Source organism: Cupressus sempervirens, chromosome 6 (assembly GCF_028749045.1).
Source record: "Cupressus sempervirens isolate cs-2001-9-10 chromosome 6, ASM2874904v1, whole genome shotgun sequence".
Lineage (NCBI taxonomy): Eukaryota > Viridiplantae > Streptophyta > Pinopsida > Cupressales > Cupressaceae > Cupressus > Cupressus sempervirens.
In genome coordinates, this window is record NC_143123.1 from 232596128 (window position 1) to 232613102 (window position 16975).

A 16975-nucleotide genomic window follows, 5' to 3' on the forward strand; every position below is an offset into this window, starting at 1 on the left:
GTAGATAAAGTATTAACCTTCTATAACCAAAAAACTCAGCTCATGGCTACCCCACCAATAGTAAATACATAACCTATAGCACTCCACCTAGTATCAATATCTCCTACCAAATCTAAGTCAACATGGCCTTGTAAATCAATAGTAGAGTCCTCAAAGTGTAAATACTTATTAGATGTTCCTATCAAATATTTGAGAATCCATTTAATTGCATTCCAATGCTCAATTCTTGGATGACTCATATACCTACTAACGACTCCCATTACATGTGTAATATTTGGCCTAGTACATACCATAGCATACATCAAGCTTCCTACAACTAAAGAATAGGGTACCTTTGACATATTATCCTCCTCTTCTTATGTCTTGGGACACATTTCCTTAATCAACTTCAAATGACCAAGTAAAGGTGTACTAATAGCTTTAGCATTCTGCATATTGAAATATTACAACACCTTCTCAACATAATCAGCCTAAGATAGTGTCAATTTCCTATTCTTCAAATCTCTATAAATCTTCATACCAAGTATTAGTTTTTCTACCCCTAAATCCTTCATTGCAAATGCATGTGCTAACTAGCATTTCAGTCACTTAATCTGATCCACGTTAGACCCAGCTACAAGCATATCATCAACATACAGACATAAAATAATGTAGCTATCATCATCCAAACTCCTAAAATAAACACAATGATCTAAATGACACCTACTATGTCCATGCTCATGCATAAAACTGTCAAATTTTAGATACCATTATCAAGGTTCTTGCTTCAAGCCATATAAAATTTTTTTCAATTTGCACACTAAGTTCTCCTTACCTTTGACCTCAAATCCCTATGGTTGAGCCATAAATATCTCTTCATCTAAATCACCATGAAATAAATATTTTTTAACATAAAGCTACTCTAAATAAAAATCTTTAGTAGCCACAATACTTAAAATAGTATGGATAAAAGTCATCTTAACAACATGAGAAAATATCTCATCAAAGCCAATGTCCTTTTTCTGTGCAAATCCTTTTACAACTAACATGTCTTTAAATCTTTTCTTAACTCCATCATCTTTTTTTAACCTGTAAACCCACTTATTTTGTAAAGCTCTTTTACCTATAGGAAACTTGCATAAATCCCATGTCTTATTTTCAACAAAGAGTACATTTCATCTTTCATTGCAAACTCCCACTGAATCTTAGTAACCACCTGCACAACTTCATTATAACATTCAAGTTCACTAGCATCAGTAAGTAATATAGAATACAAAGAGGGAAAAAATCTTTTTGGAAGTCTAATCAGCCTTGTTGACCATCTAACATTCACTATTTGTTGTTGTAGTTGTTGCACATCATGAGAAATGGCCAGAACATCATCTTTTGGAGTATTATCTAGCACCAAATAATCATCTTCTTTCTTCTCATGTTGTTGTAATAGATCTTTGTACAACACTTGCTCATTGAATATGACATCCCTACTTTTTAAAATTTTACAATTTTCAAAAACCCAAAGCCTATAACCAAATGTATTAATTCCATATTCAAAAAATACACATTTCTTTGACTTAGCTTCCAGATTGGTTCTATTTTTTAAAATTTATATGAGCAAATGCTTCATAATCAAAGGTTTTGAGAAAAGAATAACTCACCTTCTTACCAGTCCATACTTCCTCTAGAATACCACAATCAAAATTTGTAGAGGGACCTCTATTAATCAAATATACAATAGTATTGACAACCTTATCCCATATGTGTAAGGGCAACCCAACATGCAACCTCATGCTCCTTGCATGCCCCATTATAGTCTTGTTCATGTGTTCAACCACTCCATTTTCTTGCAAAGTCCTGAGAATAGTTTTTTATCTACAAATACTATTAGTGGAGCATTAATCTTCAAATTCATGACTACAATAATCACCATCATTATCATATCTAAGACATTTTAATTTCTTACCAGTCTCATTTTCAACTAAGTATTTTCATTTCTTAAAAGTTTGAAATATATCATATTTTTGTCTAAGGAAATAAATCCATACTTTCATGGTTGCATCATCAATGAATGTAACATAATAATGAGAGCCACCAAGAGAAGATACCTGAGCCAGCCCCCATACATCAGTATGCACAAGCTCTAATTTCTCCTTTTTATTCTCCTTCCCAGTCTTCACAAAACTCACTCTCTTTTGTTTTCCATACACACAACTTTCATAAAAATCCATATTAACACATTTTAGACTAGGTAAAACTTTCTTTAAATGAATTACTTTCATACCTTTCTCACTCATGTGCCCAATTCTGTTGTGCCATAGTGCTATATTAGAATCTACAACAACTATTTGTTCTCCTTGCTCAACTGCAACAACTATTTTTGAACATTCATTTTTCTCTAAAATAATTAAAGTAGAAGGAACAATATGACCTATACAAAGATATAAGGTTCTTACTTTCATACCTTTTACTACTACTAGGGAACCTTTTGAAACCTTTCTATTTTTATCATTAAAAGTAACTACACAACCCTCATCACTGAGTTTCCCTATTGAAATTAAATTCCTACTCAGCTGTGGAACATGTCTTACCTCTTTTAGTAGCCAATGATTCTCATTCTCCAACTTAATCTTAACCTTTTCCTTTCCAACAATCTAACAGGGTTCATTATCCCCCAAATAAACAAGTCCAAAATTCCCTTGGACATAATCAATGAAATAACCTCTATGAGGTGTAGCATGAAATGAAAGCACCAAAATCTAAAACCCATGAATCATTAACACTTTCTAAAGATAGAAGAAAAACATCCTCTTAGGATTTGTTACTTACCACATTTGCCTCCTTGTTTCCATCTAGTTTATCTCCTTCATTTTTCTTTTGAATCCAACAATCTTTCTTTTTATGCCCTAGTTTCCCATAGTACCAACAATGATTCGGTCCCCTTTGACTTTCCTCTCAATTTCCCATAATTTTTGGAATTACTTACTCTCTTTGTCATTTTTTCTCAACTTTGTACATTCAAAGAACTTCCTAATGGATCCACCCGAGGTTTTCCTACCAATTTCCTCACTCAAAATAACACTGATCACATCATCATATTTTAGGGTACTAGATCCAGGAACAAAATTACTCATAGCCATTACCAAGCCATTCCAGCTTTTAGACAAAGAATACAAAATCAAGAGAGGCATAATTTTTTCATCAAAATTGATACCCACAAAAGATAACTGACTACCAATAGTATTAAACTCATTTAAATAATCTACAATAGATCCACCTTCTATTATTTTTATATTAAATAAATGCTTCATAAGAAATGCCTTGTTTGAAGTAGATGGCTTTTCATACAATTTCACTAGGGTTTGCATGAACTCTTCTATTGTCTTTACTCTTGTAATATTAAATGCCACCAATGATACCAAGCATAATTGAATGCTTCCAAGTACCTTTCTATCTAGAAGATCCTAGTCATCATTTGACATAGATCTCTAATTCTTGGTTTTTCCTTCCAATGGCTTCCATAAATCTTTCTAATAAAGACAGTCTTCCATTTAAATCTTCCATAACTAAGAGTTCTACCCATTAAACTTATCAACCCTCAACTTACCCTCATTTTCCATCACTCCCACTCAACTATGAGACTCCCAATCAACTGTGAGACTTTCTTGTAGAGGATAACTAAGAAAAAACCTCACTCTAATACCACTTGTTAGGATTAAACCATAGAAAGAAATAAAAATTACACGTAAATATAAAAAATATTTAAAAGTAATAGATCACATAGAAAAGACCATAAGACACCAAGAATTGGCATGGTTCACCCAATCTTCAAGCTACGTCCACCGAATAGCAAGTGCAATATTATTACAATCCAGTGATTGCAACTTGATTATAATTTGTAATCCCTTACAAGTCAATATTGTTGCAAGAACTAATTTTTACATCACCACACTGAAACAATCTCTAACCCTAAGCCCTTTTATACAAGTGTTTTTACCGCTGTAGGGTTATAATTAATAATTACATGTTGGGCCAAAATATTTATAAAATAGGGCCCAATTTTTTTTAAACCCCCACTCAAGGCCTAGGCTGGCCCTAATCCCTACCAAGGAGTTATGGAGTATGTAGAGTACTTCCTTGATCAGTCACCACAATCTAACAATCTCACACTTGTGGAGTTATCAAGATCCACACTAAACAACATCTCATATATCAAGACTCCATATCTATCCTATAACATTGTGAATCATACATCAATGTTCATAAAAACCCTCATACTCATACAATATCCTTCTCATGAAACCTAAACCCCTGTCAAGATAAGTAAGCAATTACTTGGCTCTTTTTTCTAATAGCAATACCTAACAAGACATATAACTTTCAGGGGTTGTAAATGGGTTTAAGCTCCTTGTTCCCAAACCACAAAATTTTTTAGACAATAGAGACACAAGATGAGAATCAAAATAAAACTAACAAGTTTTTTGTTCTTCGTAGTCATTTCTTTGAAATAATATATTCAAGATGCATGTATATAACTCATAAAACAACTAAATAGACCAAAAATGTTATATTTGATTTCTAGGCATGATTGTGTGAGTTATTTTATCATCAATGTTTCAGATCATACTACATGATCCATCATTAGGATGCAAGAGAATCAAGGGAAAAAAAGATATGGTGGTATGTTAACTTTATTACCAATGTTCATAAAAGAGAAATAGTTAGAATGGTGGTATCACATCAATGGAAAACCTTCCAAATTGGAACTAACCTTGTAGGATCATAGTAATGAATTTTTTTCCATAAAATTGGAACCCCTACTCCACATCATGGAAATCCTTTTATAGAGAAGGATTGCAACAAGTTTTAGATGGGAGGACACATGTCAAAATCTTACGAGAAAAATGAATATAAAGATATTTTTAAATAATATTACATTTAAAACATTCTCTATATTCGAACAAAAATAGGAAAGTAGTTGCAAAGTTGGCTAGTGACACTTACTATAGGTGTCTTTAATTTAATTCCATTTGTCTTCTAGTATGTTTAATCATGTAGATCTTCAATTGATTCCCATCAGAAGAGCCTTAATCTCTCTAATTTCTTCCACAATATTTGTTTCCTTCTTGATGGGCCACTTAGTGCATCTAATTTTGTTCCACTTGAAAACTAGATCATCATCATTGTTGTAAAGATCAAGCATCAATGCTCATCCTTGGTTGTTCAATTTAGATCTATTCCCTATTTTTCTCTATATCATTTAGTTTCTCCCTCAAGGATGCAACTTCAACCTTCAATGTATGAGCCACAAAATCAGTGATTTTTTCCATCTTAGTCAAATTTCTAATTGATCACCCAATGAGATCCACATGTTACCATCTGATAGGTTGGACTCATCACGTTGTCAACCTATTAGAAAATCCTCACCACATGTCATCTTCTTGCAACTTCATGGCCCTAAAACAAAACTCTAATGTTATGCCTACAATGATGCAATTTCTCTTTTCGCTACTTTACTATGGTTTTCCTTCTTTCTTTATCCCTAATTGTGACCATGTGAAGAGGGATAAGTTAGTTATTTCATAGCTTCTCTACCCCTTTTAATAATTGCTATGTTTGGCCTACAACATTGTGCTTCCCTTTAATCACCACTTCACAACCTTATTTGTTCATTGACCACATGGGCTTGCAAAACTAGGTTCTCTTTATTTTATGCTTTGTCACTACATCACAACTATTTACTACTTTAATCCTCTAACCACATTGATCAAGAAATAACTATCAAGCTTACCACTTCATAACTTTTCCATAGTTTAGAACTTAACACTTCTTATACTTGTGATGATTTGATGTTTGAGATATTAACCTTGTCACCTCTTCATAATCACCAAAAATAAATATTAATTTAACCATGCAACACTACGATCACTACCTTGGATGAATGTTGTTTTGTTTCACAACATTGCAACCAAGGAACTTAACTACCACTAAAAATTTGTGATGCTATGATAAAATTTACCTCAACTTTCTCTTGGTATATAGTCTTGCAACCTCAAATCTTAACCACAACCTTAACCTCATAAAGATGTGATCAAAGCATTTTTCCACTTTACAACTTTAACCATAGTTTAGCAATAAGCCTCTGCAATGTTGTGACTACTTAAACCTTAACTATCTTGATTATCCTTTCACAGATTTGCAACCTATCCTTTACTTTAATTCAGACCCTTGTGATGGTGTAAAGACCATTTCCTTTGACTATTAGATGTTCATCACAGTTTCACAACTTGAAATTTTAACTCTTGGCTTAACCCTATGACCTTGCAATGACTGTTAGAAGGTAACTATTTCCTTTCATTGCAACTTCAAAACTTGAATTTCTAAGCCAACACTTAACCCTTTGAAGCTACGATGGAAAGCTTTCATTGCTTCACCATCTTAACTCTATTAGAATTACAAGTGGGAAAGGAGTAAACTTTTGTGGGGGGTGAATCAAGAGTTTAAACTTAGATCCATAAAACTTCCATCATTCATACATTACATGTATTAATATACTAAAACAACATATAAAGCATATGCATCAATCATGTAAACATGTAATCAAACACACACACTTAACACTAGATATGATTACCCAGAAACCCTCCAAATGAGAAGGTAAGACTGGGGTGGGGATCACACCCGCAAATCTTTGCTCTTGCAAAAATAACATGTAGCCAATTAAGGTTACAATGGTTTGACCTTGAGTCATGATATGTCCTATGAAAGTCCTGCCCTATTAAAGGCTTACAAAGATTGTTAAGTCCCACCTTGTTAGAGGATTTCAACACCTTGTTAGAAGTGTTCCTTGTTAGAGAACTTCAACTTACAATTAAGTAAGCACACTATTAAAGGATTTCATATAGCTTGTTAAGACTACTTTGTTAAGAGATTTAGCTGAAATCACTTGTCAAAATGTCTCAACATAGATCTTGTAGTTGAAACTTGCTTGCTTGATAATAGATCACCTCTATCCAATCTTTGATTAATCCTTCATGATCTAATGTATCAATGTTGTATCCTCTATCCTCTATTCTTCACTTAACTAATTCTACAATTCACTCTTACTACTAAGTCACCTTGAATGCTCTGCAAACTATCTTATTCACTCTTCCAATTCGATCATTCACCCCTTTTCAATGCTCTTAACATCATTAAAAATTTAGGGCTTCATCCTCCTTAAGAAGACCGAGGGGGCTTGGGGTTAGGTATGAATTAGCAATTGAGATTCATCCATTTTTCTACTTAAAACTTTCCATTTTTTTGATTGGCTATATGTAATTGCATAGGGAATCTACATATAGATTCGTCCTTATCTCTAAAAGATCAAAATCTATCCTTAAGTTGGTTAAAAAATAGATTATATAGGTTTTTGTGCCATAACAAAAAAATATGTCTAATCTATGTTACTTGATATATGTAGTTTGTGATGCTTAGCATACACTATTTTGACTTGACACTTGAACTGCTCAACATCTACTATTTACTCAACACTTGAATCACTCGACATGGTCTAATATTTACATGTTGTACTTGGCATGCACTACTAGTTTGGTATGAACTATGTAAATTTCTTAAGTGTGTTGACACTCACTTTTCAAAACCAGTCTGAGATCAATAATCTCTCCCTCTAACATAAGTGTCAAAAACACTTGAATATACATAATCAATCTAATCTTCTCAAGTATAACATATCCATGACTTGGCTTATATACATAACTTCAAAATTTTCAAAAAAAATGCAATAACTTATATACCTCAAAATTTATAACACCCCTTGAGTTAATATGTTTGTTCTGTATCAAAAATCTATTCTCCATTCTGAGTAGATTTATCTCTATTGACTGATAATTTTTTACTTCAATGCACTTATACTCTTTCATGCTCTATTCTGCTTTGTTTCTATCTCTACATTTTATTTCTCAACAATGTATAACTCCCCCTTTCTTTATTCTTCCTCATAGGATATTCTCATACTTTTTGTTGTCTCCCCCTTTTTATCTGTCTCCCTATAGGATATTCTCCCCTTTTTTGACACTTACGAAAAATGGGCTATACATGTATAATGTGTTTGTCCAATAATGATTTATGGACCTCCATTATAATTTTAAGAGTTGTATCTTAGTTGTCACATGCAACATCTAGTGACTTGATTTAGATAGCAAGCTTGACAACAAGGTGTACTAGTCCATCTAGAGTAGAAAGATTGAGGTCTCTCTTTAGAAAAGTTTTTGCATAGCCTAGCTCCTTGTGTAGTATCTACATACGAGGGGTGAGAGATGCCTAGATACATGTCAATTTGGCTCTTATCCTAGCCCCTTATACTATTAATATAGCTAATATACTTTGTGACTGAAGAAATATATTAAAATTCTTCTCACTTTGAGTTGGGTTTAGAGGTAACCTTGTAAGCTTAGAATATGATGTCTGGTCTCTTGGGTAAAGAGTGTAGGATAACACAATTTGGTGTACAATGAGAATATATTCTCAAGTACCTTCTTTAAATCCTCAACCTTTTTTGCTAATGCAACTTGAGTTAGTGCTATGTCACCAGATATCTTCTCATTGACCTTGCTTTAGAATTTCTTTTTTGACCACTCTAAAAGTTTGGAACTAGTATCAATGTCTTCGTTGTTGACCTTTTCCACTATGTCTAACAATTGTTCTAATAGTGGATTTTTTTCTTTAGAAGTAGACAAGCTGAATGCATCTAAAAAGATGTCTTTAATTTCTTGTAGTGCTTATTTTTTCCTATATTCTTTCCTAATCATTTCTTGATGCTTCTTCTTCTCTAAAGCTTGTTGTAAAATGCTTATTTGATCTATTTTCATTGTGTCATAGTCAAATTTAGGAATAAATATCTCTTCATCTAAAGTGATATCACCATAGTGAGTTACCTTATCAACTTTTGAAGAGCTTGAGCCTATAACTGAGATCTACAATGGTATAGCTTTCGTGCTTAGCTTCTGAAGAACTTTTGTAGGAGAAGTGCTAGATGTTGGTAGAGTTACTAGTGCCTAGATGGATTCTTTCTCCTTTACCTTAGGTTTTTTCTCACCTTCTTCAAATTGGCTCTTTTCTAACATAATGAAATGAATAGCACTTTGTCCTTGTGCTTTAGGTAAAAATGAAACTGTATGTCCTTCTTCCTATTGTCCATTTGTATATTTTTCTTCTTCCTACTTCTTCTCAAGAGTAACAACTTTCACAAGTGTATCAACCTTAGAGGGTTCATCTACTATAGTTTGAATAGAAGGTTTCACTTGAAGAACTGAGGGGATGGTAGAAGGTGGTTCTTATGGATTCACCTTGTCCCTTGTGATGTTAGTTACTACCTTTTGGAGCTCAACTACACTCACCAAGACTGGATTATCACATAACTTAGCATGTAGTGTAGATCTATCCAATATTTTCTTCAAGTCATTTGTAGTTAATGGATTGATGTTTTGAGTTGATGCATCAGGCATATCCTTGAAAATAATAGTTTTTGTTGACTTGACTATGTCATGTGGGGACTAACACTTGGCATTTGTGTTTCCTACACACTTTGTTCATCTTTCTATTGTTCAATTGTAGCCATCTCATCATCTTGCTTTTTTTTTTTCTTCCCCAAGTGTATTATCTTTATTTTTATCTTCCTATTTGTCATCATCTTCTTTGTCATCTTTACCTTTATCATCACTTTTACCCTCAAAAGGGTTAGCCTCTCCTTGCTTTATAGTGGTAACCTCGTAGATTAATTTCCATATTTGGGTAGACTTTTTGACCACATCTTTAATGTTGTTTTGAAGTATTCTAAAGGCTCTCTACTTAGGTGTAAACCTAACTCCATATTTCTTAGTAGCCTTAGCAATCTACCCTTTTTTCAGTTCTAGCATTACTTGGGCCAATGTAGTTTATCTTATTTGCTTTTCCAAATTTAAACAATAATGCCATTTTTGCTCAACTAAATCATATAATTTCTTAGGTACTGAGTTAGCAAATTTTAATGTAGTAGTCTTAAATTTAGACATCATTACATATAGGGCATCTTCAACTAACTTATGTTCTTCTTTTTCAAGTTTCTCAAAATCAATATGCTTAAATCCAGAAAAATTTGCATTATTTTTGACATTTTCACACACATTTTCAATATTCGAAAGTGGTTTGTGACTTACCACCTTGAATTGACTTAAATCTATGATTTATTCTTTTCTTCATCTGAATCGAGTTGTGCAACATATTTTCTTATTTGTTTCTTCTACACTTGGCCTCCTTGACCTGTAACCTTAGTCTTTTCCTTGGTCTTCTGTGTGTTTGCACGTGTGCTGGCTCTAGTGGTCAGAGCATTAGGCTTAGCTGAAATAAATTTTATAAATTTTTTGGCCTTAGCCATAGGTTGTGCCTTAGCCTTTCTCTTCTTTGACTTGGGATGTATTGGTGCTTCCTTAGCTTCTTCTCCCTTAGCACCTTCTATTTCTTTTACTTCTTTGTCCTCTCCCATGTCTTAGGTTAATGCAAGAGGTCCTTGTGTTTGTTCTTGATCTTCTTCTTCATCCTCTTCATCTTCTTCCTCTTCTTTCTCACCTACACCTTCACCAAATTCAGCCTTTAGCTTCTTTACTAGTTTATCTTTCTTTTTACATGTGGAGGCAATTTTCAACTCCATTTCAATCTTTGATTTCATCACATCATAATTTACAAAGATTCTTGTAGTCTTGTCCACTTCCTCTACTAGAAGTACAATTATTGTTGTTGATGCTTCATCAACATTGATCTCATATCCAAGTGGTCTTAACCATTTGACCCTTGGTGTGTCATCTTGTATAAAGGTGTAACTAGCATGAACTAGAAAGCATATATCATTATAGTGTTGCTCAACTAATGAGATAGGTATCATCATTCTTTGTTTCATTGACTTCTTAAAGTCTTCAAAGTAGCTAGTCATTAATATCTCAAAATTTTCTCCCATCTATTTAATATACTCATTTATCTAAACTATAATTGACCTATTAGTCATCCATCTAACTATACCAAAAGAGGGGAATGAATTTTGTACATAGAAGAATATGTAGATGAGTATTGAACCAAATTTGCATTGTGCATTTTTGGTTTTCCTTATAGCTCCTAGGTTCTCCATCAATTGTTGTAATTTTAATTTAGCCAGATCATAAGTATGATCTTTCTTCACAATTTTATAGCCAACATCTACTGCAATATAGGGTACACTATTTAATCTACAATATTGATAGAATTTGTGTGAAATTACTCTAATAGAAAAGTTCAGCAGTGGATCCGTGATAGTGTTAATTTTCATCCCTCTCTTGTTCCATTTTGTTCTTGTATTCTTTTCTATTAATTCCTTGGAGTCACTTCTTAGAGTCTTGGGTCGATCTAGGGTTGGGTAGCTAGTAACCTTGTCAATTATCCTCTTTGATATCTTAATTAGTCCTCCTTCTAGCCATAGAGATCCATCATGTATTTTTCTTAAGACAATTTTAATCGATTCAGCCTTGAAAATAGTAGGAAAATCTAGGTCATGGGTCAAACCCTTTCTTTCAACAATTTTATATTCTTCTTTTAGAATACCATTATCACATAATCTATCATAGGATTCTCTAATTTCTAGGTCTCCAATGCTACAAATCTTACAATTGTAACATTTACTAACATCCTGAACCATAATAACATTCGGCAAGATCATTGAAAGTGCACTAGAGGGATCTTATTTGTATGCTATGTTAGGGATGGCCTTGAATATTGGTTGTTTTACTTCATTATTAACTAGTTGGACATTCAAGTTTTTTAGGGATAAAAAACTCTCTACCAATGTAGTGAAGGATTTTGTGAAGAGCACTAAAGAAATGAATGAATTGGTTAAAAGTGAGACATTTCATGTAACAAAATCCATCAAGAAGCTCTAGAGGTATGTTTTGCATGCTATCATTGAATATATTACTCTGGACCCTAGGTTTGATCGAGTAAAAACCCATCATTTCATTCTTCTAAATCATTTTCACCATGATAGTAAAATTTCTTTCCCTTACTATTTATTTACCTCCATGAGTAAGGCAAATTCTACTTTTAAGAAGAAACCAATTGTCAACCCTGCTTTGCATGAGGGATTATTACTACTAATCCATGTGCACTTCAAAGCTTAGATGATTAGCAAAAATCCCTGACTAGAAGCAGAAGCTAACAATGGTAGCTCTAGCTACTCTTCTAATTTTGATGACATTTAGAGCATAAACTCAAAGGGGGAGGGGAATATTTCTTCTGGTAAGAAAATTAAGGGTCAAGTTAAGAAGTCACCCTCTATTATTACCCCAAGAAGAAAGAGTCCAAGGGACCACAACCAAATCTCTAGTAAAAATGAAATGGATTATAATAAGGATGAGGAGGACATGGCTTATGATGATGAGGGCAAGGAGAAGGAAGAGTAGAATATGGAAGAACATGTAGGGAAGAAATGGAAGAGGGATGGTGCAAATGATGAGAGGGTTTTGAATCACGGGTTGGATGTTATGATTCTCCCTCTCTCCCCTGTACATCCTCAATCTCATCTTTAGGAGAAGGAAAAGGCTAATATTGGTGGTAAAGAGGGGGAAGTGCTTTTCAAAAATAGGAGAAAAGCTTGGAGGAATTTCAATGTTATGACTGTGACAATGAAATTTTTTAGAGAAGCTATGAATTAGATTCTAGTGGAAATACCAAGAATAGCCTCAGTTTGAAGAGCTCATTGAACCTACTATTTTTTCTATCACTAATAATGTTAGGGAGATGGGAATGAATCTTTTGGATAATGCACATAACAACATGATTGATAATTTTAGATCAATAAAATGGCTTTACCATGAGCTGGAAAATGTCAGAGAGAAGGTTGGTTAGTTGGAGGGCAACATGAAGAATATAGATACTAAGAACTAGGAGGAATAGGAGGAAAGAGTTAGTCTAGCTGAGAGGAGAATTAAGAATTTGGAAAACTACAATCATAACTTGGCTAATCAGATGGTTTCTCTCCTTAATTTGATCAATGACAACATTCTCCTCTTAGTTAGTGTGCTCAAAGATAGAGGCTTGTTGGTAGGTGAGGATGGAAAGGATAGAGGTAGAGCTAGGTCTGATGAAGATATGACCACTGATATCACCTTTACTAGTTTGGACTAAGATATGTAGAAAGACCATGAGTAGATGGTCAAGGAGAACCAAAAGATTTATGAGGTAGCTCAGGCCATGCATGATCTTGAGAGGAAGAATGAAGAGTAGCCCTCTTGTTCTATCTTTTTTTTTTTACTATATATTTTTTGGCTTTTGCTAAGTTCTGTTAAAGACAATTTTTTTTGGCTTTTTCATTGGCCTTTGTTATTGGTTGGGCCTTTTTCTTATTATCAGTCATTAGACTTATTTTATTTTGGTTGGGCTTCTATTGCTTATTTTCAGCCATGTTTATGTAGCTACTTTTGGGTTTTAGGGTCCCTATAAAACCTATTTATCTTATCAAAAACTAGTTGGACATTCAAAACCTCCTTCCCTTCTACATTCTTTGAGCTAGATGCCATTCTATAAAACTAGGGTTTGTGTATAATAAAAATTGCATAGTTCAGCTTGTGATAAATACCTTATAAAATATGTATACTGATGTGAGATCATTGCTGAAATATTTGCAATCACTTCAAAAAAGTTCTTGAATTTCCTTCTACTCTATTTTCTCTTTCTTGAATTCAAAATGATGAAAAATGAGCGAAAAATAACCATATACCCTTCAAAAACCCTTGCATTTAATGCTTAATTCTTTTATAGCTATAAACTTGGAATTAACTTGATTTCAAAATCATTCAAAATCCATTGATATTACCATATCTTAGAAGCTACTATTGACTTGGCATCAACTAGCTAGATTGATAGCTCAACATCAACTAGCATTCCACTCGACACCCATTGAAAAATTTTCATGCTCGACAACAACATGAAAACTTAAAAATTTAATCTTTAATTTTTAACAACATCTTGCATCTTCATTCATGCTAATGTAGTCTTTTCAGTACTAACTCCTTTAGAATTGATGTGTGATATTACATTTGAGTATCAGTTCCACATATAAAAAGTTTACTCGGCGCACTATAATTTATAGGGGGGGGCCATGCTACACTTGATTCCTACAGCCTAAGGAAGAGTATCAGTTCCACAAACTTCTTATTTGCCTACTTTGATGAGGTGTGATCACCTGACACATTGGGTGAAGTGATCCTTTCTCCATTTGATGTACTACAACCATCTTTCTTCTTCAATGTCTTCTTCATCTCATTCTTGATGTGTTCAACATCTTCCTTTCCTCTACCTTTATCAAATTCACAACTTGGTGTCATTAACCTAGTTGGACAATGCTTACTAATATGACCAGTCTTCAAATAGCTAAAGCATGTGGTTTGACTCAACCACCTTTTGTAGTTACCAATGAAGTGTGTCCTAATACAATTCTCAAGAACATGTACATATTCTTGACAATAGTGGCAACTATATCTTGTATTGTAATCCCAATTATAAGAGCTTCCATAGCTTCTTACCTTTGTTGGCTTATTTGATGACCACATGGACTTGGATCTTCATTCAAAGGATCTATGTCCATACTTCATATAGTTGTAGCAATATCCTTCAAAAAAAAATTTATGCATGGTCTTGGTTCTGCATTCATGTGCTTGATGACCTTGTTTGTTGCACTTATGACAATGAATCATGTTCTTAGGCTTGACATTCTAATTTGTATTGTTGCTCCTATGCACATTAGCAGTATGTCCTTTCTTTCCACAACTATGACAAGTAGGTTTGGAATTCTTACCTTTGTTTTTCCTTTCTTCAACAACTTTGGATGATTCTCCTTCTTTAGTGCTTGTGCAGCCCAATCCTAATGTATCTTTGTTAGGTCTAGCAGATATCAGTAATTTCTCAAAGTATTTGATGGCTTCATTTAGCTTGTTGAAACTTTTAGAAAATTTCTTTTCTCTTTTCAGGTCATTCTATAGTTGTTCATTCTGCAACTTCAATTTGGTTATCTCCATGTCCTTGACATTCAATTCATAGTTGGCATTCATCATTTGACTTCACATGTCTAATTGCATGTTGGAGATCTTGATTAGCTCTATTGAATTTTCTTCCAATCTATTTACTAAAATTATTTTTTCTTCTTCAATGATGGCTTTGTCTTCCTTGGATTTCTTCTTTTGTTCAGTCACCTCACATAGTAGTAGAGCTTGTGATTCTTGCTCCAACTTGAGATTTCTAGTTTCTTCAACTTGGATTCTATTCTTCTCCATTAGATCTACAACTTTTGCATTAAATTCATTGGAGTTACCATCTAAAAAAAAGCTTGGTGGGGTCTATCTCTTTATATAGTGTTTCATTCTTTGCAATGACAATTTCTTTCCTTCTTTTCAAGGAGCTATTTAAAGAATCTTTGGCTTCATTCACTTGATGTAGTATAAGATGTATTTCAACCTCCTAGTTTTCAATAGTCTTTCCTAGCTTGTAGACTTCCTTTCCAAGATCTTTCCTCTAAGCTACAAATCTTCTCCTTCTAAAAACTCAACTCTAATACCAATTGTTGGAATTATAGGTGGGAAAGTAGTAAACTTCTGAGATGGGGTAGTGTGGATCAGGAGTTTAAACTTAGACCCATAAAAATTTCATTATTCATAAATTACATGCATTAATATATTGAGAGAACATATAAAACATATGCTTCAATCATGTAAATATCTAATCAAACACATACACTTGACACTAGATATTATTACCTAAAAACCCTCCAAATGAGAAGGTAAAACTAGGGTGGGGATGACACCCACAAATCTTTACTCCTACAGAAATAAAGTGTAGCCAATTAAGGTTACAATGGTTTGACCATGAATCATGATCCACCCTATGAAAGGTCTGCCTTGTTAAAGGCTTACATAGACTATTAAGTCCCACCTTGTTAGAGGATTTCAACACCCTGTTATCATGATCCACCCTATGAAAGGTCTGCCTTGTTAAAGGCTTACATAGACTATTAAGTCCCACCTTGTTAGAGGACATCAACTTACAATTAAGTAAGAACCGTATTAAAGGATTTCATACAACCTATTAAGACTACTCTATTAAGAGATTTAGCTAAAATCACCTATCAAAATGTCTTAGCATAGATCTTGTAGTTGGCACTTGCTTTCTTGATAACATATCACCTATAGCCAATCTCTAATTAATCCTTCATGATTTGATGTATCAATGTTGTATCATCTATCCTCTATTCTTCACTTAACTTATTTTGCAATTCATTCTTACTGCTAAGTCACCTTGAATGCTCTACAAACTATCTTGTTCACTCCTACAATTTGATTATTTACCCCTTGACAATGCTCTCAACATCATTAAAAAATTAGGGCTTTATCCTCCTTAAGAAGATTGAGGTGGCTTAGGGTTAGGTATGAATCTATGGCTAAGATTCATCCATTTTTCTACTTAAAACTTTCCATTTTTTTGATTGGCTACATGTAATTGCATAGGGAATCTACATATAGATTCATCTTTATCTCTAAAAAATTGAAATCTATTCTTAATTCAGCTAAAAAATAGTTTACATAGTTTTTTTTTCTATTAAAAAACAAATATGTTCAATATGTATTACTTGACATATGTAGTCTTTGATGCTTGACATACACTATTTTAACTCGGCACTTGAACTGCTTGGCATCTACTATTTACTCGACACTTGAATCACTTGGAATGGTCTATCTTCTTGACACATGAGTGACTCAACACTCATTGCAACTTGGCATGATCTACTATTTACATGTTGTACTCGACATGCAATACTAGTTCATCATGAACTAAGTAAATGTCTTAAGTGTGTTGACATTCACTTGTCAAAACTAATTTGAGATCAACAAACTCTGGGTAACCTTTAACCATGTGTGAGGATGTGATAATAATTTAACCACTATTGTATTTA